At 37.4% G+C, this 23,989-nt stretch overlaps 1 long non-coding RNA gene across 1 annotated transcript; it reads left to right on the top strand.

The window, feature by feature from the left end:
* The first annotated feature begins 19,852 nt into the window (after positions 1-19,852).
* On the top strand, positions 19,853-23,628 carry LOC141481974 (uncharacterized). Its single transcript, XR_012465273.1, has 2 exons — positions 19,853-20,023; positions 23,250-23,628. It is a non-coding gene; the product is annotated as an uncharacterized lncRNA (long non-coding RNA).
* Positions 23,629-23,989: the final 361 nt, after the last annotated feature.

Raw genomic sequence — 23,989 nt, forward strand, 5'->3', positions numbered from 1 at the left:
AATAAGTGTAAGCCTCGATAAACCCTTACGGGTTACGGTGAAAGATCGAATATTCCCACTCACTGCTATATAACAATTCGGAAAGATTTGAGTGTTTTTGTAGGTATACTACGAAGAAGTGTATGAAATATGATTCAAACTGGTAATATTGTTGATTTTTCTCATAAAATTCATTTCTCCCAATGAATTTTCACACTTCAATAATAGTTGAGTTCTCCTACTATTATTGAAGTGTTGAAAAAAGTACCTCCAATGTTCGGGAAGTGACCCATGATGTTTCAATTTTTTTTGACCTCATCAAGTGAATCATCTCACAGCTATTCAGAAATATATTCATCAAATAATATAAATTTCGAAGGAAATTATCTTGCAAGTTTCACTTTCAAACGATGGAACACTTTCGATCATCCTTTACGTTCATAATTTTCTCCTAAACCCAATCCGATTCACAATGTGAACAGATTCATAACTATATTCGGAACAGAATTGCTAATTATTTCTCCAAACGTGGCAGGTTTACGGTGAATCGAGTTATATTCAAACTTCTGCGTACAGAATAAAACCGTGGCCAAATTTATGTTCACTTGAGGCTGAATCCACGACTATCAGCAATAAGTTTATGAACCTGTTTCCTCTTGTTCATAAGGGTGCCGATTCTCTCTAACGTACCATGTAAATTCTGAATGATCCACCCCCGTATCGTTATCTATTTCTTATCGATCGGCTGGAATTTATAACCCGTCGTGAATAGTAATGAGGAAGAGGGATCTGTTAGAACTGCACATAGTTACGAACAATCTATTTGACAGGTCATTTCAGGATCTCCCATTTGTTTTGAAAATGTTGGTAATATTTTTATTTGAAATTATCAATAGTGCCTGAACCACTGTGCATGCTGTTTTTGGCGAGTGCATTGACTTGGGATGAGGGGGTTGAGCAATCCGGCCATCGGATGCCTGCTTCCATATAGCCCCGCTGGATACGGAAATGACAGAATCACTTGTGGTTCTGTTATTCCCTAACTGAATTGCATCCCAACGACGGCTTAATCCTAAGGTGTGTGTGTATCCGTGCCAAGAGGATAAATGACACTGAGCCTATCAGCTGTCTCTACGGAACCTTCGAGATACCGGGCGCCCTCTCCTCGTAGCATCGCCTCATCACGGTAATTCGGGGCTCTGCCGTGAATGACCTTCTTTCCCTAGCTACTCCTGGGACTTTTATGGACAAAGTGAACTTGAAAATTATTTCTGACGTTGAGTCTACCGAGGAGATGGATGTCGAGCTTACGTCTCCAACTGACCTCCCTGTAAATTCAGATCAGGAGCGAGTCTACAGAGGAGAGGGATATCGAGCTGACGACTCCAACTGATCTCGCTGTAAATTCAGATCAGGAGCGAGTCTACAGAAGAAAGGGATGTAGAGCTTACGACTCCAACTGACCTCCCTGTAAATTCATATCAGGAGCGACAGCTTCTCAACTCTCCAACTCCTGATCCACTGATCCAATAACTGAACCTGAAAAAAGGTTTGGTGGTGTAGCCAGGAAACAACTGAGTCGTCTCGTCAAGAGCGGCGTACCTTATGAAACGGCCTTGCACAAAATTCTTGAGCGGAGTAAACTGAATCTGTCTCAGGTGGAGAAACAAACCCCCCATGAGCAGGTTAGCAAACGTTTGCGCTCAAGTGATAATTCATCAAGGAGGCGAAAAAGTCCTGCACGGTTGAATCTAAGGCATCGTAGCTGACGTGCAAAAACCTTCATATGGGAAGATCAAAATCTTATGGATCATATATCTCATCTTTGGCAAACTGAACATTTCCTCTTCAGCAGTTCTACCACCAGTTGGCGGAATTGAAGAGAAGACTCTCGTCACGCCATCAGTTGAGACAATCAGATCACACAGAGAACTAGGCCCTTCGGTGGGCGCATGAGCTGAGAGATGGTCTTATGCATTGATACAAGAGTTATGAGCCCTCACGAATATAGAACATGCCAAGAATGTTCGCTCGGTGGTGTGAAAACTTCCGCCTTTTTTTATCAAAATCTCATGGATCATATATCTCATCTCCGGCAAGCTGAACATCTTCTCTCCAGCGTATCAACGGAGTTTTGGAAGTGGCATTTTTACCAGCATTTGGCGAAGTTGAAGAGAAGACTCTTATCATGCCACCAGTTGGGACAATCAGATTACACAGAGTCATCTTGAAACTACATGAACTAGCTCGTTCTAATGTGGAGGTTTTAATGATGTTCTCACACCTGGCAAATAAACATCACCCAAAACTCAATTTCTGGAAAGCAAGGAAGGGGCCCCAACATCTGACTCATTTGGTGAGGTCAGAGGCATGGTGGTGATACCCATAACGATGACTTGCCAACCGTCGATAACCTTGACCATGTCAAAGGAAACTTTTAGTGGACGCATGAGCCGAGCGATTGTCTTATGCATTGATATAAGAGTAATGAGCCCTCACGAATATAATACATGGCAAGAATGATTGCTTGGTGATGTGAAAATTTCCGTCTTTTTTTATCAAAGTCTTATGGATCATATATCTCATCTCCAAAAAGCTGAACATCTTCTCTTCAGCATCTGTATCTCTGTATCTGTAGAGTAGGGAGGGTGAGTGTAAGCCCACGCACTTAGGCCACATGTGACCCATTGTACATCCTCCCGAGAAGTTGTCCTCCTAGGTCATCGTCCATCCTGTCCTTTCCAGGAAGGTGGACAAGTCGCTGGGAGACATCTCCTTTATATCGGCAGGTGTAGGCCAAGACTCGCCGAACACACACTCTCTTATTGACGATAACTCCGGGCACTCGCACAGGACATGCCTCTTCAGCATATCAACGAAGTTACTTCACCAGCAGTTGGGGAAGCAGTTGGCAAAGTTGAAGAGAAGACTCTCATCATGCCACCAGTTGGGACAATCAGATCACACTGAGAAACTACATGAACTAGCTCGTTCTAATGCGGAGGTTCTAATGATATTCCTTCACCTGGAAAGAAAAACATCGCCTTGTTCACTGCCTGTTAGTCGCTTTCCGAATCGGAGAACCGTAATCTCAGCCTTATTGTTCTGAAGATTGAACGGTAGATACACGGGATGGAGTCACGATGTGAGTCAGATCATCCAAAAGGCCTTTTATGCCCGCAGTACGGCTAATAACCGCCAAATCACAAAGTTTTGGCTTAAGGTGTGCTGCTGACCATCAAACAGCACTGCCTTGTATCTACTTTACGTAGAATTCAAAGGAGTACCTTCTGTCACCTCAAAAAATATCTTTCCTTTTCTTACTCAATCTTACCCGGAACTATGAGAGCCGTTTCTTCCAGAGTAATATCGAATATCTCAGAAGAGAGGACCATTTTCCAATATGACCCAACCCCTACTGTACATAAAGTCTTACCATTCCTTCTCAAACGTTAAATTGGAATCCAATACCCAACGGAATCACTTTCTCTCTGAAATCTCAGTCATTTCATTCCAACGCATTTTTCGACAGTATCGCAAATTCAATTAGATCAAAACCCACAACAATCCTCTGAGAAACGCTTTCCTTCCTGTTCAGAAATTCAATCTCACTTTCCAAATAAGTCATTCCTGCTTTCTATTTCTCTCAAAGTCCTTGCCGCAGGCAAGTGCGGCAAAAGCTGAAATCTTTATGTCTATAGAATTTTCTCCTTACAATATCCTGAAGGGGTAAACACAGGGTATTATGCAAAATTGTTGGCAATAAAGTCGACATCGTTCAAGAAAACGGGGGGACGTATTGTTGTGGTACAATGATGCTGGTTTGTGCAGATCGAATAAGAGATTTTCTTGGAGCGAATACAGCGGAGCGATTTGATGAAATGTCCCTTTGGGGACGAGATTCTTTTTAATATGCCACAAAAGAGCAGAACCGGAAAAATGAATATTTATTTTCATTTGCCTTTACAAAAATGTAGATGTTCCTTCGAAGTATGCATTAAAGTTTTGAACAAGCTATACAGATTGAAGTAAAATAAGTGCGGACTATTGGTAACTTCGTTATTGTTGATGTTATCGTTTGAATGGAAAAACTAGTTGCATTTTTCTATTAACATATACAGGAAACTTAAAGACATTGGGTAACTGTCATTTCATCTCAAAAAGCCATGTGGGTTATTTTTTCTACAAATACAAGAGAAAGTCCACCAATCTTCCATTGATCTCTTGCATATTTATACCCAGATGCATCTGTGTGAGAGGTTGAAAGAAATATTTTCATTATCCTCAATTTATGCGAGTATAAACCTTCGCATTCATCATGGATACATATGAAGAAGTATAGAGGGTGTTTTCAAACTACAGTACGGAACTTCAGGGGGTGATTCGTTAGGTCGTTTTAAGAAAAAAGTTCTCATGAACATACGTCCGGAGTTGCTTAGTTTCTGAGATACAAAGTGTTGATGTTAAAACAACGGTATTTATAAAAAATCATAAATATCATTACACTGATTCGATTGTAATTTGCTATAGTTTTTTGAAGTGAAATTAAATTGTGGAGGTCACTTTGAGTTTTTCTGCATCTTAAATCTACTATACTCCACTTCGTGACGAAATAAGATTTTGTAACGATGTACATACTTTAAATTCGAGGTTTAAAGGGTTACTTTCTCCTCCGCCCCATCGAATCACTCTATATCGACGATTCTTCAGTTATAACATATATAGTTTGTATATAATATTCCACAAAAATATAAAGTTAGTGAAGTTTTTTTATTTGAGTGATGTTACAAACAATATATCACCGCTGCTCAATCAGAAACTCATTGATTTCATAGATTTTATACTTCCAAAAAAATTTCAGTGTAAACATTAAACATATTTTCTCTCCCTCCTCCTCACATTCCTTTTTTTTTCTTCTTTTTTTTTGTTTTTTCTCTAGTTTAGTTTCTTCTTCTTCCAGGCTAAAACTAAGATCAACAGTACTCTTCCAGTACATGTTGTTTCTAGCCTCATTTGTAGTTTTTTTATTACTTTTTTAGATTGAAAAATTATTGTGTTTATATGTAAGGAACTACCAGGCCTCCAAAACTATGCCTTTCAGTTGAATACGGAAAGCTTCTCAACAGATGAGGGATATAGAGAGCTATCACATCATTCAACTCTTCTGATAGTTTTACAACGACCTGGAATATTTCAGAATTTTCTTCAACCAGACTATTCCCGAATATTTCGAAAACCTCAAGCCACTTTACTCAATTTTCTTGAAATTTTTGAAACCAACTCTGCTAATAATAACCCCAATGTAATCTCTCTTAATGAATAAGTTCAGTTTGATTGCAAAAAGTTTTTCAATTTCCTTGATTTTAACTGAATTTCCCCGGTCTTGATCTTCCATGAACCTTTATTTCATTCATTTTATTAGTATGGTTGTACAGTAGTTTGGTGGTCTGCTCCGGCTTGTTTAACACCTTTTTTTCATTTCATGTATCGGCAATAGATGACTCGCATGGTGGTGCTGATCGGGACAATTTCCCTTCCAAACTTACTGATTTCCCAGTTGAACTCATAGGATTATTCAAACGAATGATTGTAACAAGCTGGCATGTATAGATTGTATGCGGAATTTGTTTGCTCAGAACACGAGTTGATATGTATGTGGTGGTCCTTCTTCTGTTGTGTTCTGTGTTTGCAGGTCTCTTGTCACTGTTCCATGTCATCTAGACTTCATTTCTTTATATATTTTTGACAGTTCATTTTTCTTTCTTATACAATTTAGTTCGAATTTCTTTCATTAGAACTCGTTTTCATGTGGGTTTTTTATTTTGATATTAATTAGTATGAAGCCTCTAAGCCTCCCATAGCTAAGATGTTATAAACTTCCTTCATATTACTAAATATAAAATTTTCATTGCTATCAACATGTCATTGTTACCAATTATTCATTTGTAACATGTGATAACTTTCTTTCCTTCATTAAAAAATGTTCTTCTTCATGTAGGTATTTTTATACTTCATTATAATAACTATTGTTAAGTTGTTCTTCTTTTATTGTAGATTTTTTTTGTATAATTAGCTGATGATGAACTTATATAGGTTCAAAACATCTACTGACTGATGATTTTGTCATTCGGACCTCTGAGGGTGATGATGAATTGTGGAGACGACTTTGAGTTGTTCTGCATCGTAAATGTTCACTTACCATACGTACGACAACTCTCAGAAGTTGAGAAACTTGTGCGAGCTAAGAACTAACGAGGTCTTACCTTTTAACGTGTGATTCCTAACACGATTGCAAAATTATCCCAGCTTCAACCAGATAAATTCTTTCGAGAAAAATATCTGGTCGAGGCAGGAATCGAACACACGGTCTTCCGATCGTGAGTCGGGCGAACGATCACCGCGGCCAATTCCACAATTCTTGCCATATTCTGAGACATATTGAGCTCTTCTAGTAAATGAAACAGAATATGTGATTAATGTTCCTCAAAACCTTAAATGTTTTGCTCATCCTGACCAACATACAGTTTGTTGCATTTCTATCAGCTCATTTATTTGATCATAGATTTTTCTTTTCGCATCACCCTTGCTGAAGCGTTCAAGTATAGAAATAATTTGGGAAACGAAGGTTATGGATTTCAACTTCGTCTTTCAACAAGTCTTTACACAGAAATGTGAGATACTTCTGAAGGAAGAAAAAAAGCAAATGATTTCAAAATTAACTCTTCACGAAGATGTGCAGATCATGCATGAAAGTTTCTTCCAAATACAAACGCACAAAAAGTTCTCTTGGTTTAACTACTTTTTTATAACATCGGAATACACGGAAAAACTTTTTTCCATACAGTTTCTTTTTCAAGCATCCGATATGGAATGGAATCAGACATCATCCATAGGAAAGCTACATAATATGGTCTATGAAAGTTTTATATATCTGGGATTGAATCGAAGAAGCTTATGAATGTCATCACGTACTGTCATCGTGACATGAGGAGATTCCACTTAGTCATGGCAAAGTCGCGGGTTGGCTTTGTTCATCTTTCACTGCCTGAACCACTGTGCATGCTGTTTTTGGCGAGTGCATTGACTTGGAATGTGGGGGTTGAGCAAACCGGCCATCGGATGCCTGCTTCCACGTAGCCCCGCTGGATACGGGAATGACAGAATCACTTGTGGTTCTGTTATTCCCTAACTGAATGACATCCCAAAGATGGCCTGATCCTAATGTGTGTGTATCCGTGCCGAGAGGATGAATGACACTGAGCCTATCAGCTGTCTCTACGGAACCTTCGAGATACCGGGCGCCCTCTCGTCGTCACGGTAATGCGAGGCTCTGCCGTTATGAACAGAGTAAACTTAAAAATTCTTCCTGACGCTGAGTCTACAGAGGAGATGGATGTCGAGCTTATGACTCCAACTGACCTTCCTGTAAATTTAGAACAGGAGCGAGTCTACAGAGGAGATGGATGTCGAGCTTACGACTCCAACTGACCTCCTTGTAAATTTAGGACAGGAGCGAGAGCTTTTCAACTCTTCAACTCCTGATCCTAAAAAAAGATTTGGTGGTGTAGCCAGGAAACGACTGATTCGTCTCCTCAAGAGCGGGGTACCTCATGAAACCGCTTTGCACCAAATTCTTGAGCGGCGTACGCAGAATCTGTCCGGTTGAATCTAAGACATCGTCAGGTGTAGCTGAGGCGCAAAAACCTTCACATGGGAAAATTGTCGCGGGTATCAAGGTGGGAATCTTGCACCTTGACTCTCCGACCACCTCATTAACTATAAAACAGCAGAGCATATACTTTGTGCCTGCCCCGCTGGGGACCGAATCAGGTTTTCAGAGTTCGACAGAGCCGTACTTTAATAATCTGACCTGAAAGACCACTCACCATCCAGACTTATCGGCTTCGTGAAGAAGCTGGGTTTATTTGATTGAGCGTGAATAGGTGCAGGTTGCAATGGAGGGTCAAATAGGCCCACTGACTTTGGACCTAACCAAACCCTACCTTAAGTCGCAATGTTATGAATGAATTGTGTGCTCAATGTTGAAATGTTATCCAGATTGGTGCTGAAGAGACGAGTATCTCATTCCTGAACATCGATATCCCCATTGAGGTTGACAGTGCTCCATGTGAGTGAAAGTTTGTCTCTTCCATATACTATATTGTTTAGCGTTTATGTGAATGTTATCTGATTCAATTCCATAACGAATGTTTGGAGTATAAACTGAATGAAGAAATATTTTTGTATATTTCAATATTCATAAGAAAGTAGTTGTTTCACAAACATTTTTCGTAAAATTCAATGTTTATATGAAACTTGTCATTTCGAGAGACATTTTTGTTCATATTTGTATTCAATAGTAACATGTAGGCCTGATCTCCACAGCTTTGTAAATAGTTCATTTTGAAATCAATACCTTCCTCTTTTCCTTTGTGAGTTTCTTAAATTTTGTCTATGAAGATTGAGTTATAGGGAGCCAAAAGCTTCCTTTCTCCAAAACTAATCTGAAAAAATATACCCTTGTCAATTTAAAAACAATATTCATCAACTTGACTCTTTTATCACATAATATAGTGTCACTGAGTTTTCAACTATCCCTAATTACCCCCTAGTGAGCTGAACAGGCCCGACATATTTGGTGAATGCGCCGGGTACAATTTATCTAAGAAAATATTCAACAGTTAATGTAGCGTTACTGCTGAATTTTACTATATTTATGAGATTTTTTGATACAAAATAATGCTCAGTAGCTTCTCTCGAAACCTTGTTTTGTTTTCACGTCTTTAATGATTTGCATTTGAACAATATTCTTTATCGTTTGTTTAGCCATGTTCTAGAGAGTTTCATTTGCTTAACAATATTTGGGTTATTGAAACAAGCTTTCGAAACTTCTGCTGCTGCTAGGCCCGTTTGAGAAACCCGTAATTTACATTTCAGCTAATTTCAGTAGCATTTGCAGTAGCTTTTTGAAAATATCTACAATTGTTTTTCTTGAAATCGCTTCAACTTTGAGAACATGTTTTGTAGATTTACCATGATTTCAGCCGTTAATGAAGGAACTCAAGCTCGACAGCTAGCTTGCATGGAATCTGAAATGAAAAACTGACGACTCAATGATATACAATTCATAATTGAAATAGAAATAGTATATTACGTACCGAGTAGGATAAGAAGCCAATTACCTACAAGCGAAAAATTGTGAGCACGAGTTGCGTACTATACATTTTCTACGACTGATCGTAGAAAGGAATGATACAATATGATTGTTCGAGATTATGGCTCAGATTTGCGTTCTAGAGAGGCACGTAATTTTGAATTACGTGCCTCTCTCACATTTTTATTAATATTCAGGGTACTCCTCAGCATAGAGTGAATTGCCCATAATGACGATGGTTTCGAAGTTTTTGCTGAATCTTCGAAATAAACGAGAATAACGTTTTCGGAAATCGGGGTTGTTTTTTTTTCTCTCCAACTCATCAAGTTTTCGAAATTATTATCGTATTTCTTTACTGATTTTGCTGACAACAAATCATTCTTTGCAATATTTACTTGCTCGGTAATATATGGTGGGATAACACAAGTTTCCTAATCGTTGTCACTCATTTCGAATTTTTACGAGATACTAAATGATAGCTTATAATTAAAACAAGTGATTGTTGATTCACGGATATAAATAGATTCCTTACCAACCCACAAACTGTTGAACAATGAATTTACTGAAAATGTGATTTTTATTTCAATTTTACAGAGAATATGGAGAAAAAATTCACTGATTTTGGCTTTTGGACAATTGCATGTATTCATGAGATCATATTTATCAGAGTGAATGTTACATATCTTATCTATTTTTTTTTAAATTTCTTTTCAATTTAAAATACTGTAAATTCTAAATTAATATTCTAAATAAATAAATTACCTTCCTGCTGTCATACACGTAATGATTTGTTTAAAATGCAGGGAGAAGAAAAATGTCATTTTCAAGATAATCCTAGAATACCGTCATGAACCCCCATTACTTTCTATATTTTTCTGCATCTCCACTTCTTGAAAGACAGGAAATTGGAAATCGAAGAGCTTTTTTTCTCAAAAAATCGGGTAGTCTATTTGAATAAAATCAAATTATGTTTTCTGTAAGAATTTAGTGAAAAATTAACTAAAAGTTGAAATTACACACAATGTTTTGTGGTCAACTGAAACTATTTTACTGAGGATGAGTTATCAGATTATTACTGTGACATGAGTAATATGATGCTGAATAATATTGAGAGTCAGTTCTGGAGAAAAATAAATATATTCAGTGAATTTTGTGATGTCATATCCCTATTACGCAATCCAACCGGCAATCAAAGTTAACGCATGAATAAAACCAGGAAATTCTGTAATTGAACCTAATCGATTTCGCATGGGTGGATGAGTATATTCACTTATAATTGGTGAATGTTTGAATGTGAATACAAGCAGGCAGCAACAGTTCATTTTGAAAAATATGCAGTGCATACACCATAAACTAACTTTGTTGGAAACATGCATCTCTACATACATTTTCAATAATGGAGTCATCTTCAGTGATTCGCTAGTATTTCAGTAAAGTAGTTCTCATGCGATACGGTTCGTCGAGATCTATTGGGCCAATCCATGGTTAAAATATATTCATCAACAATAATATTACGAGGTCCGGATATTTAATAACGAGACTGGTTACGGAAAAGGGTTTATCATAAAAATGATTCTACATTCGAATGCTCCCCTTCAATATAGGTCCCTCCTCTCGCCACACATCCTACCATACGCTTTTTGTCATTGATAGAAGCAGTGATGGAAGTCTTCTTCGGTGAGAGCCTTCAGGAGCTCTGTCGTTTTTTGCTTTACCGCTTCCATTCACTCGAATCGGGCTCCTTCCAGAACAGATTTTGTCTTTGGAAATTGAATAAAGGCAGGGTGCCAAATCTGGCGGGTACGGCGCGTGTTCGAGCACTGGAGTGCGTTTATCGGCCAAATACCGCTACACAGATAGCGCGTTATGGGCAGGTGCGTTGTCCTGGTGTAGAATCTACGAGTTGCTCTTCCACAACTCGGGCCGTTCTATACTAATTCATTTTCGCAGTATTGCCAAAACTGACAAATAGTAAGCCTGGTTGACAGTCTGACCCCCTGGAATCCATTGAGTTGTCACGATAGCGTTAATGTCGAAAAAAACGATCCCGTCTGAAAAATCCTCGCTTTCATGATTCTGGGCGATTTGGGCGTCTTCCAATGCATCGATTGCCACTTTGCTTCAACATTGTATTGAAAAATCCACGTTCCGTCGCAAGTAATAATGTTTTTCATCAGACCAAGATCTTCTTCTAACCTTTCAAAGAAATTCGAGTGAAACTGTTGACGCAAAAGCTTTTGGCCCTAACTTCGCAAGACTTTTGTCATGTGTTATTCCACGTGTGATTTTTTTTTCAACCATTTCTTTATCGGCATTCACAGCCTCGGCAAGCATCCGGAGGATCATTCGATGATCAGTATGCACAATTTGGTTGATTTTGATCACTGTTTCCGGAGTTGGAACAGTGACAGGGCAACGTGGGTGCTGGTCATCTTCAGTGCTCTCTCGGCCCTCACTAGAAACGTGCTTTGGTACGTGAATAGAGAAGATTTCCAGATATCCAACGAACTACTCGTTTTTTCTCCACCCGTCATCTAGGCGCGCAGTCTCGTTATTTAATAGCCGGACTTCGTATAACGTGTAACCTCAATATAACGACCCTCAATAACGATTGACTCGATTTAACGACTTTTTTGAAATCCCCTAGAACTGCCCGTGAGAGTCAATAAGAAATATATCTCTACATTACGGATACATTTGTCAAAACCTTTTCATAACGAATTTTAGTCATACTTAGTCATACTATTCGCCTCTATTTAACGAATTTCGTCAACTCATAACCCCAACTTGACGAATTCTATCGGTTATCTACCTACAATTTCACAATAAAATTCATGTCCAGACAAGTTGAAACTTCAGTTTGTCGTAAGACAATCATTATTGTTTGGTCAGTAACGTAAATACTACTGTTTCACGCTATTCTTGGTTTGAAAGTTTGCAATGTCTTGTAATAACGTAGACTCTGATTGGTCACCTTTGAAACCCCTCTCGCTAATGCCGTGATTGTTTTGTCAAATTGAATTTAGCAGTTGGTGTCAACAAATGCGGATTTCTCCATATCACAGTCATTTTTTTTAAAGGTTACTCTGATCAATTTTAAAAAAAAACTGGCTTTGAACCTTCAAACTACTATATTCAATAGTAAAGAAATTAAAAAATCCAACAAAATTGATGAAGAAGATGACAGAAACAAAGTAAATAACAATAACAAAATCTCTTCAAAGTCTAGGAAGAGTTTCTTTCAAAAAATTTCCCGCACGACTGACTCCTCAAAACCGAGAGGTTATTTTTTCCTCCCGGTTTATACCAGTCGCCAAATTTGTAATTGATGAGCCTTGGCAATATGGTTGTTGATTATCATACCGTTCTCAGTAAAAGCCTTAACTTGCAATTTCGTTTTCCATGGATGAAGTTCACGAAAATTTCGAACAGTATTGCGATAGTGATAGGTTTTTTTTTAGATTTTCCATTGAAAATGTATTGTTTTTCTCCAGAAATTCATACAACCAGTATTCAACAGTCAACTGTGTCACTTTATTGATATTAATCAAAGTGTTTTCACTTTTTGCCTGATCAAATGCAAGTATCTCTTTCAAAAAACAGAATGAGTTCAACTGAATCGTTTTTCTGAAATTCCGAACAAATGATCTCCAACCTCCTAAGAGTTTTGTCAGCTGCCAATTCTAAAGACGTATCTAGCTAACGAGCATTTTTCTCTCTCTTTTCTAACGTAATTTCATTGTACACCATCCTTCCTTATACTTTTTTGTATTGCTCTAGTCATGCTGCCTGCTGACCAGCTTCGTCTATACTTTTTTCCTCTGATAATTCCTTGATATATGTTCTGAAAAAGATGGCCTTCGTAGCTGATGGAATTCTATCAGAAGATGATGAACATATAGATAGATTTCTTTCCCGATAGATATCAGCACAAACTAGAGGGATACAAGAGTACTCGATTTGACCTGCTTATCTTCCTGTTTTCTATATTTTCCAACATATTAAAAAAGAAAGAAAAAGACAATAAAATCTTTCAATTCATGATTTCAAGGTGTACCCTGGTTGGTTAAACTACAATTCATGTGAATTCACCTAATGTATTTGTACAGTTGTCCAATAAATCTGACTTTTCGCCCTGCTTGAATTTTATCTAATGCAAATTACATTCGATTGTGCCATTATTATTATACTGCGAATATCATTCATTCAAGCCCGAACTGTTTTTGCAAATTTGTCAACATAATGGTCCACCAAACTTGAATTAAATACGCTCTCCGAGCAGGATGTTTGTAATGTCGATTTCAGCTGCAACATCCTCTATTTTAACAGCCCCTGTCACATCTGCACCGTAATTTCAGATACAATAATAAATTGACCGCGGTGACATCTTGCGCGCTATAAATTTAACTAACATTTGAAATTCAGACTCTTTCAATTTCATTCGTTTGAAATTGTTTCAATAGATTCACAAATCAACCGTGGTCGATTTTTAGTTGTAGTAGTATATGTGGACGAGTTGGCATAGAAGTATGAAGTAGAGTTCCACCTGTTAAATGAAACAATCTCATTAGTGAATATTACTGAAGCTTTTTCCCACACCAAACCGTTATTTCAACACGTTGACACGTGTTTCGATCACCAAGTGATCATCTTCGAGAGGAAGGGTGTTACTACACCAAAGGTTCTAAACAGTGCATCACAAGTAATCCCATTAGTATTCTGCAGGAGTTATTTTATTTCATCGAGAAACAGATCGTAGATCGTAAAGTTATATTCAGGTAATTCCTCATGTATTTGTACCTATGCACAAGCACTAAAATCTTTGAAATGCAACGAACGGGGCCTGTTATAGGTTACGTCCGTCTGGTGAAACTTTCTCAAGGAGTTTATGCCGTAGAAAATTCGTTCTTCAAATGTAAGGATTCTTTTTTTTTTTACTTTACTTTATTTAAAGTCGCATCAACCTCCATGGTAATTAGGGACTGTTGCAGTTGCAGTGGTATTGTATAAGGTTGAACATTTTCTAAAAACTTTACAATATTTTGAATATTATTGTATCTGACTTGGTTTTACTTTTCGACTTGGGAAAGACTTTGGTTTTGTTTGATACGAAGAAATGAGAAGATAACTTTTTCGTACCGTCGACAACAACTTTTTATTCACAAAATCTACCTCTCAATTGTCTTTTATATAGGGTTGAACAGGAAAATTGACACAAACATACATCAAAATGAAAGAAAAAGATTAACAATAACAAACGTTCTGAATTAAACTTCCGCAGGAACACTCCTTCCCAGTGATGAAATCTTATTCACCACTTTTCTTCATGTTGATCAACATCTAGAAGACAAAGTTTGGTAACAGGTCTTCTGTATGTACCAATATTTGTTTTAACATCGACCACTTGTACATTGCCATCTGCACCTGGATATGTTGCAGTAACTATACCTTTGGGCCAAGTATTTCTCAAGAATTGGCTGTCGACTAGAATCACCATGTCTCCAACCTTGATTTTTCTTGTGGGTGATGTGCACCATTTTGTTCTTCTGGTTAATACCGGCAAATATTCTGTGATCCAATGGCACCAGAAATGATCAGCAAGCAATTGAGACTTTAGCCATTGGTTCTTTGTGATGAAGTCATTTTTTTCAAACTTTCCTACAACTTGTGCTACACTTGACTTGAAAATCATGGTATCGGCCTTGATACATCCAATGATGGTTTTTGTATCCGTCCAAAAATAGCATGAGTCAATTTTGATATTGTGACTTTTTTAATGCAAACTGCCAGTCTACTTCCCAGAACCGTAGTCATAAGTTCAAGTCTTGGAATAGACATCATTTTTTGGATGGGGGCTACTCTGGACTTTGATATAACAAAACTAGTTTGAATGGAATCTTTTTTCTTGATTGGAAGGTAGACAACAGCTGCATATGCCTGGGCACTTGTATCAAAGAAAATATGAACCTGCATTTCTTCGGCTTCAAAAATATTGGAAACATAACAACGAGGAATGGAGGAAGTTGAGATTTTTTCAATATTTTCAACCCACATTCTCCATTTTTTCATCATTTCTCCATTTAGTTCATCATCCCATCCAATTTTTAAACGCCGAATGTCCTGAAGAAGAATTCGAGCAGCTATTGGGGAAGTATTCAGGAAGCCAAAAGGATCAAAGATTGACATGACTGTTTTTAGTACTTTCCTTTTTGTTACGTTTTTGGCAAGTAACATTTTGAGATCTTCGGAGTCCCACTTTATTGAAAAAGAAAAAACATCTTCATTTGGGTTCCAAAATAGTCCTAAAATTCTCGCAGTGGGTGAAGGCAACTCCTTTTCTAGGTCCATATTTTTTTCTCCGGAATTTCGAAGCTCAAAACATCTTTGGAATTACTAGACCAGTTCCGTATGACAGAACCTTCTCGACTATGAACTTCGATCACAATCGATGATATTTTTTTTGCTTCTTCAATTGTATCTACACTATTGAGGTAGTCATCGACGTAGTGTGGCTCTTTAATGGCTTTTACAGCTTGTGGAAATTCTGCCTCAAATTCCGCAGCATTTCTTCTCATAACATATTGAGCCGATGTTGGAGATGATACTGCCCCGAAAATCATAGCCGTCATTTCATATTCTTGTGTATTTTTGTCATGACTCCGTCTGTCTCTCCACAAACATCTCTGTGCATGCCTATCCATAGATATGATTTGGATTCTATGGAACACATCCTGAATATCTGCAGTCACAGCTATATTTCTCTGCATGAATTTGAAGATGATGCCAAGTAAGGAATTCAGCAGGTCTGGACCTTTCAGAAGAACATCATTGAGACTGATTCCATTTGTTTTCGCTGCTGCATCAAACACAAACCGTATTTTTCCGGGTTCATTAGGATTTGTTACCGCAAAATGTGGCAGATACCAAACGTTCATAATATCCTTCAATACCTCCTCCGCAGGCATTATTCGAGCATACTTTTTTTTTAAATATTCACTTATTTTATTTTCGTATTCAAGACCAAAATCTTCGCTTCTGTTCATCTTTTTCTCTATGGATTTTAATCGGCACAGGGCAATAGGTTTATTATTTAGTAAATTTAGATTGTCATTTTTCCATGAAAGTCCAGTTTCCCATCTATTTGCAGCTATCCTTTTCGTCGTCTATTCCAAAATTTAAGAGGCTCTGATTTCATCTGGATGTTGTAATGTTTCATAATATTTTACACCCAAATTCTTGATTTTGAAAGAATTTTTAACTAGTTGGTCCAAATCGTCATATTGATGGTTTATAAAAAAGGAAAATTCTTGATCTACTCGTCCAAAATACTGTTTTGTGTTATTTCCATGCACAACCAATCCCAACTTCGATCGAGATAAAATAGGTTGGTTTTTTCCTCCTTCGTGGACTTCTCTAGCAATGATGAGATCAATGTTGTCCTGTCCGATAAGAATTTGTGGTTTCACACAATGCATATATTCAATATTCACTTGTTGAAGATGATTCCATTTCTTAGATAGACTTTTAAAGTTCATTGAATGTACAGGAAGAGATGAGTTATGGATAGTTTTAACATTATTCAAATCGTACTCAGTATCTTCATTCTTTCCTCTTTTTTTCAAACTGATCTTCTTCGAGTGAAGTTCGTCACAGGATATAGAATTTGTCCAACTGAATTTCAAACTTTCTGTCGGTTCAGTGGCACCTAATGTCTCAGCCAATGCAGCATCAACCATGGTCACCGTAGAACCTTCATCAAAAAGAGCATAGGAGCCTTTGGAGCCAGTTAATTCTACAGGAGCTCTTCTCAATAAAACTTCAGACTCCTTGATCCTGGCGGAATGATGGCAGACTTGCTCTTCAGTACTGTTTCAGGTTCTTTATGTAACAAAGGATGATGTTTGTAAAGGCAGCCATTAACATCACATGTTTTCTTGCTTTTACAAAGTTTTGTGTAATGTGATGATCCTAAATAACTGAAACATACTTTATTTCCTTTCACCCAGTCCCAACGTTTCTCAAATTCAAATTTTTGAAGTTGTGGCACTTTTCTACTTTATGTCCATCTTTCTTGCACAATTCACATCTGAATGTTAGTTTATCTGCTTGAATGGATGTGGTACAGACATATCTCTTTTTTTTATACAGTTCTCTTTCAGGAACAACAAACATTATGGCCTCACTTATTTCTTCAAGCCAAAGAGAAAATTCTACAATTGTGACAGACTTTTTCAGACGTTTTAATTCCACATTGTTTTCCCCATTCTATTTTAAAATGTGTGCTCAATTTGATCACTGCGTCGTTCAAAAGGTTTGGATTCAACAAATATTCATCCCGTTTTAAACCTTGCACAGTAACTGCCAGATTTTGAATTTTATTGGAAAAGTCTAAAATATTGTCTAATCTGTCTTCTCTCAAGTCGGGAATCCTTCTTACAGAATCTATTTGGTATTGTATAATTATATCGGGTCTACCGAATCGTTTTTCCAGTGTATTGATAATTTTGTCGACTTCTTGAGTAAAACTGAGCAAAGCGTTAACAGATTCTCTGGCTCTACCTCTTAGACATTTTTGAAGTCGCACAATATTTTCGGCATTGGAAAATCCACAAATTTTTGTTGTTTCTTTGAACTGATTAAGGAAATTGATCCACTCTCCAGCTTGTCCAGAAAATATTGGAAGTTCCTTGCTGAACGACTGTCTGGCCATGAATGTGTTCACTTTCTGGTCTTCCGTCATATCTTCGTGAGAGAAACTATTGTTATCATGTTATCATTTGTTGATTTCACCCAATTTTTAATGAATGACCCTTTACTAATTTGTGTTTTCGTTTCTTCTTCTTGTTTTGAATAAATGGATACACCAGGGCTTTCAAATTCAGCTTGTTTGAACATAGCTTCTTTCTCTATTAGACGTTTTTCAATTTCTGCTAGACGTTTTTCCTTCTCAAGTTCAAATTCCAACTTCAATTGATATTTCTGAAAGTATTTTTTTCTTGTTACTTTCAAATTCTGCAGGGATTTCTAGTTTTCCATGGATTTAACAGCCGTTGTCAAGAATTTCTGGTACTTTTGCCTTTATCGTTCCACTTCTTCTTAAAGGTACTGAACGTGAAGCAGACATCTTCCATATGGTTGTTCTTATTAAAAACTCGAAGGACCACTTATGTATCTGACTTTGTTTTACTTTTCGACTTGGGCAAGACTTTGGTTTTGTTTGATACGAAGAAATGAGAAGATAACTTTTTCGTGCCGTCGACAAGTTTTTATTCACAAAATCTACCTCTCAATTGCCTTTTATACAGGGTAAAACAGGAAAATTGACACAAATATACTATAAAAGATTAACAATGACAAACGTTTTAAATTAAACTTTCGCAGGAACAATTATACTTAGGTCCTAATGTTAATTGAAGGCGGGATGCCATGAATTAGTTTTTTGTTGGAATATAGCACACACTTTGTTAAGATATGTTTCACAGTTACGGAAGAGTCGCACACTTCACACATAGGGCTGGTGTCGCCAGCAATGAGGTATCCACGGGTGAGGGGAGTGTGGCCTATTCGCAGGCGAGATACTATGACCTAGGTTTTCCTACTTGTCGGGGGATGTATCCATGGAAGTACACTTGTTTTTACTTTGGAAAGTTTACTGCAAGACCCATTCTATTGATCTTGCCATAATTCAGTGAGGATTTTCTTATAGTACGGTTTCATATCTGTATGGACAATATAGTTTTCTATACTGCTTAAATGACTGAAAGTGGCTTCTTTAGCTAATCTGTCAGTTTTTTCGTTTCCTTTTATACCTACGTGAGAAGGGACCTATACAAATTTTATGACTATTTCTTTTCCATAGAGTATATTGATCAGTTCATTTATATGACGAATGATGGGATGGTTGGAGTATAATTGGTTAATTGCTTCTAGGGCACTTAAAAAATCTGACATAATTTCATGGAGTTGTTCTTCTCTATGTAATGCAGTGCTTTCCATATGGTGTTAAGTTCCCCAGTGAACACTGAGCTTTCTAAGGGGAGTTTGAATGATGAATTAGATTTGAGACTAGTATAAGCGGCTCCCACGCCATCTTCAGATTTGGATGCGTCCATGTAGATTGTGTCAAACTCCTTGTATTTCATATGAATCATTTCATATAAATTACATTTGATGACTTCGTAGTTAATGGCTGAACAGGTTGAGGGTCGGAGAAGGTATTTGATTGACTAATTTTGTCTCTCATATAAAGGAAGGCCAGCTCTTTTCTTCTTAGCATATGTCGACAAAAATCTATGGGCAATCACATTATGGTATACTGGGTTTTGAGGGTTTGCTGTAATAGAAGCGGTATAGGTAAGGGTTAAAAACTGCCTTCGGGTTGCTAAAGATGCTTCGCCTGATTGTGAACAGTATCCAATTGTTTCAGGACCGATTTCTTCGCCGAATTATATACTATTGATCCGTAGTCTTGAAAAATGTAATTAGAGGTGTATTGAGTTGAACTTCGTTGAAGTCAAGTATGTGAACATGAAATAAATGAACGCAGATGAACGAGTTGCACTATATAATCGAACACAATTGAGAATGAAGTTAGATAACATTATTACAACTGACGGCGGAAACATTCTGCACCTTCGTTCCCAGACTACGGTTTATTTAAAGCTATAAGTAAAGTGAAATTAGTGTATCTTGAAACTAATATTTGTCAAGTGACCAAAATGAACATCTGATTCTTCGATAAAAACATCTGACGAAGTATCACGTTTTGCTCAATGTTAAACAAGGGGTTGACCTGGAATCCTTTGGAAATAAATGGACCTGGAGGTTTACCACAATAATATTCGAGATATGAATGTGAAATCCAATGAAGAAGTGCTCCTGAAATTAAAGGTAATTGCTAAAAGAGTACTGAAAAATGTATATGAGCTCAAGCAATTATTACGTATAGGAACAAATTACGGGCTGTTGGGCCATGGTCGTATGAAACTTGTTGAAACTGTTTATCTGCCACTGCAACAGACATCAATGGTGGTAACTGCGAGGATATAACCTTTATTCTCACAGTCAACGCATATACGCTGTCTGTTCGAAAAACACTCGTGTCAACGTTTTCTCTAATCTTCGAAGCATTTCTAGTATAAACTTTTCAGTATGTCCTTTGAACTCTCTCAGGGTTTCGGTTTTTATCTCACCAACCGTCGAAAAACGCCGTCCTTTCATGGGTCTCTTCAATCCTGGGAACAAGAATAAGTCGCATGGTGCCAAATCTGGTAAATAAGCTGGCTGAGAAATGATTACAGTGCTGGAAGGAAGATATATCGACAATGTTGAAGAAATTACAAACTTTATGAATGGACATTACGTAACATGGGAAAAAATGTACAGAAGAAATTGATACTGATATATTGTCCTGAATATATTGTCCCACAACGCAACCCGCTATTGAATGCGTTTTTAAACGAGCAGCTAAGCAAAATGAAATAAAAACAATAATCACATAACTGAAACCTATGAAGGCACTAGAAATCCAAGAATGCATTCAACAAAAAATTTTCCCGCAGCATTCAAAGAAACAATTGTATTCCATATACAAAAATGGCGACAGAGAAGAATTTAACAACTACAGGCTTATTTCGGTAATAACAAATTTCTCAAAGATATTCGAAAAAACTCTAAAAAGGCAAATGACTTCATTTCTTGATAAATTTTGATTAATTTCAGACAAACAACATGGTTTCAGAAAATGTGTTTCCACCCAAGACGCGATACTAAAATTGACCTTCAAACTGTATTCAGCTCTGGACAAAAGCAAGCCTACTCTCTGCGTCTTTTTTGACTCACCTAAGGCATTCGATATGGTGAGCCATAACCTACTCATCGAAATGTATCGAAGGTAAAGCTCTGAACTTGTTCAGAAGCTATCGCTCGAATAGACCGCAAAAAGTAACGTATGGTGTACCTCAACGAACCGTATTAGGACCAATCCTGTTCAACATTTATTTGAATAAATCTAAAGAAATGAACTTCAAACGTTCAAGCCAGTCTCGAATATACCTACATAGTAGGTTAAATGGACTGACGCGTATCAGAAAACAACCACTTCCCTGGCTAATATCACGAAGGGCGTTGGATTATATCCGAGAGGCTTCAGTGCAGGAATCTTCACAGGAAATTTCCTGCATATACAATTGACAATACAACTGAAAGAGTCGAACTTCAATTTTGGAACGGGCACACTTGCAGACCGGTTTCGGGCTCATTAGCCACTCATCAGTGCAAGATAGTGACCGTCATCGACCTGAAGTCAATGATATTTCATAATTGAAAATCGGAATTCTTTCAGAGTATTTCATTCCTCTTCCTAAGTTGGAGCGAAACAACAAAATGTCACTCCATCTAGTGGACGAGGTACTAGCCAACTGCATATCCGTAATTCGTAATTTGCCCGATTCATCTGAATGAGGAAGAAAAACTTTCTTATTAGTCAGTGGGCTACGCTTGAAAACTGGCAGTGAACAAATCTAAAGAAATGAGCTTTAAACGTTCAAGCCAGTCTTGAATATACCTACACAGTAGGTTAAAGGGACTGACGCCTATCAGAAAACAACTACTTTCCTGGATAATACCACGAAGGGCATTGGATGGCGACTGACGAGACTGGCTTGAACGTTTAACGTTCATTTCTTTAGATTTGTTCACTGCCAGTCTTCAAGCATAGCCCACTGACTAATAGGAAATATGTATTCGAATGATTTATCTGAAGTCAATACCAGTACTACGTATGCAGCTGATACAGCCATTTTTTACTCAGCCCAAGAATGGGACCCTTTGAAAGAACTAGTAGAAAGAGATCTGTATGAAATTAAATCATGATTTCAGAGTCACTTGCTGACCAAAAGCCCTAGCAAAACATTTAATTTCTGATGATTTTTCAATAGAATCTTCATTTGAATTCAAGTATCTAGGTGTGATTATTGACAGTTACCTCAAGTGGAATAAGCATGTCGCGTATGTAATCAAAAACTACATTTTCGACTGGTGTTACATTGGCAGAAGTGATCTAAATGGGATAGCACTGAGATAGCACAGTTCATTGTAGCCTTATAAAAATGGACAAAACTTTCGGAACAACCAACTAACACTCTTCATACGCATGAACAATACTCTTCAGTCATGGCTGATAGCAGATATCCAGTATTGCTGTTAGAAATCCACTCACGTAGAAAATCACGAGTTGAAAATTTTTTCCATAATCATATGGCCCGTGACTTGATGAAAATCAATAACACTATTCACATTCAATATTTCTCAAGCAATTTCGTAATCAAGTGGTGATTCCTTATGAGAATTTTATCGAACAGTTTACAAAACCCTCGCACGTGTTTCACTATACAAAAGCTTACTCAGATATCTTCATCACTCGGAGTAAGAACGCCTCTGAGGAGGCTATTATAAAGTTAAACACGTGTGAACTGTTCTCACAATCTCACAATAAAGTGTTATTAAAAAACGGTACGGACTCTCAAGGAACGGCCAATTCCATCACATACCAGTGAATTTGTTCCACGCTTTAACGCTCGTCATCTTCACATTTTTTTTAGTATGTGCAAATCCTAAAACTCCTGCATGACTTAATTAGTCTTGTCAAATCCTATTAGTGAAGTTCTCAAGAGAACAAGGTGACAGGTACTAATCAGTTATTTGTATTTTTTCATTACGATTGAAGTTGTTGTTTTTTATGGCATTGGCTTCAAATCTTGGATGAAACGAGAAAACATATCTCATTCCTTTTCGAGCTTATCAAAAGATAAAAAATATAAAAGATTGCTTTCCATTCCCCCATACGTAGCAATCTAACTTTATGACCGAGCTGTATATAAATTTGGAATGAAATAAGGGATAGGTTCTTCCCCCGATGGTCGTAAATCACCGTTCGGGGGTCATCGTAGTTATCGTTCTTATAAATATGAGTCTGGCCCACCGAAAACAATCTACGTATCAGATCTCCGTGACTCATCCTTTCTTCCTCTCAAATTGTTATTGACTGTTATCTGGTTCAGTTCTCAAGGGGGATGGATGAAAACTCTGTTTATCGGGTTTGTTTTATCTGTTTCAGGCATATCTTGAAGGATTGAGCCGAGCGAATCGAAACACATTTGAAGCACAACCAGTCTCATGATAGCTTTGGGTGGTTTTGTGAAAGTTCCTGATTATGTGACACTGCGAAATGCCTCTGATAGCAGAAACTTTCGAATCAGGATCTCGTTTGCAGTGAAAAATGACGTATAAACAATGAAGGAGCCCCAGGTATGGGATCCCACTCTGGTCTGGATTATCACCAATAAGCTGATTGAGTGAACAACATGAAAATCTTGGTATATATGTAGACCAGCGATGGGACGAACATGTAGACCAGACTGTTGAAAAACTCAGCAAATTATTTTATAAATTCTACCAACTCAGAAATCTCAATAATAAAAAACTTTTAATAATCATATACACTGCCTTAATTTCAAAACTTCCACCCCTAGTACTTCGTTTAGCAGGGAGAATTTGCCGTAGGCAAAAAACACGTCAATTTAGATATCGAGGGGGAAGTTCAAAACCAGTGCCAGTGGTATTTTAGGTTTAACCCCCTCACCCTAACTATCGCCACTTAATAATTTTAAATGGCACCTCCTATCTTGTAACACATCATTTTAAAGATCTTAAAAATCCTCACTCAACTCCGTTCAGAAAACTGAAATTGGTTGATCTGTTCTCGTAAAATAGGGCAAAAAGAAAATTAATTATGATAAAAAATAAAATAATAGCTATTGCAATCAAACAAATGTAACTTACTTTATTAGGTGTTCA

Source organism: Leptinotarsa decemlineata, unplaced genomic scaffold (assembly GCF_025532065.1).
Source record: "Leptinotarsa decemlineata unplaced genomic scaffold, Ldec_3_MD MMD2_tig00000576_RagTag_RagTag, whole genome shotgun sequence".
In the NCBI taxonomy this organism is placed as follows: Eukaryota; Metazoa; Arthropoda; class Insecta; order Coleoptera; family Chrysomelidae; genus Leptinotarsa; species Leptinotarsa decemlineata.